The sequence below is a fragment of the Palaemon carinicauda genome, chromosome 16 (assembly GCF_036898095.1).
Source record: "Palaemon carinicauda isolate YSFRI2023 chromosome 16, ASM3689809v2, whole genome shotgun sequence".
In the NCBI taxonomy this organism is placed as follows: Eukaryota; Metazoa; Arthropoda; class Malacostraca; order Decapoda; family Palaemonidae; genus Palaemon; species Palaemon carinicauda.
The window spans coordinates 29,084,858-29,087,357 of NC_090740.1; the positions used below are offsets into that span (position 1 = coordinate 29,084,858).

General features: G+C 28.5%; 1 protein-coding gene across 1 annotated transcript in view; it reads left to right on the forward strand.

Moving 5' to 3' along the window:
• The first annotated feature begins 2,282 nt into the window (after positions 1 to 2,282).
• The window catches only part of LOC137654986 (glutamate receptor ionotropic, kainate 1-like), a 17,082-nt gene continuing 16,864 nt past the window's right edge, over positions 2,283 to 2,500 (forward strand). The window contains exon 1 of the mRNA XM_068388883.1: positions 2,283 to 2,500. This exon is cut by the window's right edge and continues 621 nt beyond it. The gene's annotated coding sequence lies outside the window, so the exon portion shown is untranslated.

The following is a 2,500-nucleotide window of genomic DNA, read 5'->3' on the forward strand; positions in this document are numbered from 1 at the left end:
CAAAGCATCTTGATTTACATCAAAAGGTACAGAAAATCCCCACGTTTCTTTTTTTTCATATAGTAGTTTTACTCCGCCCGCGTATAGGTAAATTATAGTAGTCAAATCTGCATTAATCAGGTGTTTTGCATTGAAATGCTATGAATCTTGACAGGGACAACCGAAAGGCAACTTTTTCTAATTCTACATAATTGAATATAATAAGAGAAGGTATTGGTTAAATATATCTAAGACAACGCTGTACAGCCTAACGGTTGTATTTCGCCGCTCTGGCTTGTTTACGTGTAAAAATGCTATTAAGTAATTTGTTTCTGCATTTCTATAGAAAAGAAATACGAACATTTCTTGATAAGCATATGCTCGTTCTTTTTTTTTTTTTTTTTTTTTTTTTTTTAGAAACACAAAAATTTTCAGTAATTATGATCAACTGCACAATACAATATTCTTTTAATTTTTTTTTCTCTTTTTTAGAAACGCAAACATTTTCAGTAATTATGATCAACTGCACAATACAACGTGTAAATAGATAATCTTGAAGCTTGAAAGTTCTCAATAACATATCTACACTTAAATTTTAAAACGCAAATTAAAAAAAGGACAATCTTACCTTTTACTCAAGTATAGCTCTTATCACTCTACTCACAGAATGTTTTTGCTAATACACATCTTGGTATGACAATATTGATTCAGTTAGTGCTCATGCGTCACCTTACCTTTTAGCACCGGTCAAAACGTTGGTTGTTCTCTTTGGAGCCTGTGAAAGATGGACTGTATGTAGTCAGTCAGCGAATGACTGTCGCTTTAAAACATGTGAGTATAAAATGGTGCGGTTTGGGAGATAATAGGCCTAGTTTCAAAATGTTATTTCTTTCAGATTTCCCTCTCGTATTTTTATTATTTCTAAGAAGATATATATATATATATATATATATATATATATATATATATATATATATATATATATATATTGATCAAAATGCAGTGCTGAAATGAAAGTCTTATTTGAAAATGAGGGATTTTACTTATAAAGCTTGCATTAGTGCTAGCTATATAAACGTACCATAGCATTTATGAGGCAAAGTTTAACTGTGGAAAAGAATCTTGTCGGTAATTTTGGAATAATTTCTTAGTGTAACAAGAAAAACAGACGTTTTGTTATCATATTCGATATAGAAACACGAAACAGAATTAAACGAACACAAGTTTGAAGACAAAACCATATATTGAATTAACGGAGTTTTTCATCTGAACAGTCATCCTTTTACTAAAAGTACTCATGAAGTAAAATCTTGATATACAACTGACTGTTCAGGGAGTCATCTAGAGTGTAAAACAATTACCTAGAGGGTACAAAGGACTGTGGTTCCTTTCCTGAGGTCTACACTAGGTCTCTTGACACATTTTCAGAGAATTATTATCCTCTGAACGGGTTGAAAAGTTATAAGAGTTCATGGCATATTGACAGGATAAGGCAATATAAAATAAGAATTATCTATATATACATATATATATATATGTATATATATATATATATATATATACATATACATATACATATACATATACATATATTATATATACATATACATATACATATACATATATGTATATGTATATGTATATGTATATATATATATATATATATATATATATATATATATATATATATATATATATATATATATATATATATATATAGTCATGCGAAGATAATCAAAAGGCAATTGTAATCACCATTCCATTATCAAGATTTTGAGAAAAGTTTCAGTGTCAAATATAAAAGTGATCAAGTTTCGGTTGTATAGGGTCAAGCAAAATGATCTGACACATTTGCAGGTTTAATAAAAGGCAAATAAAGTAAAGAAACAAAAAAGTGTTTTCATTTTTGAAAAGTACATATAAAACCAGTCTGTTTCATTATGTTTTACAAAATTAAATCAGTCAAATGGGATCCATTAGTGTCAACACACTGTCGAAGGCGTTCACGAATGTCGGATCATTTTGCCTGACCCTGTATAATAATCACTGATAATTCGTATTACCCCGATTGTAAGTATTTTCAGTCTTTAATTCAAATTAATATAAGAAACTCAGAAAGTGAAGTTCGTTAGCTGTTTTAATTATTCAATTTGAATTAAAATTTTGTGCAATTAAGACTAAATGAATGCATAAGTCTATAGGTTTGTTTAATTTTTTGTGTGTATTATATAATGAGAAGAAATGAATGTTTGCTAACGAATGTTAGATTCTTTGTGCATTGATGAATAAGTTACACTGACCAATAAATTCAATTAGTTTATCTATCGCTGAATGTTATCTAATATTAGAATATAGTTGCATATGTATTATTTAATAAGAACCAAATTGCATTAACGATTATTTGTTCCAGGACTGTCCTAGTTTCATTGCTACTGATAGTCTGTTTTCTCAGCCAAGTGGAAAATATATTTCCATGGAAATTTAGTTATGCACATGTTGAAAATGGTTATGCAATAAGAAA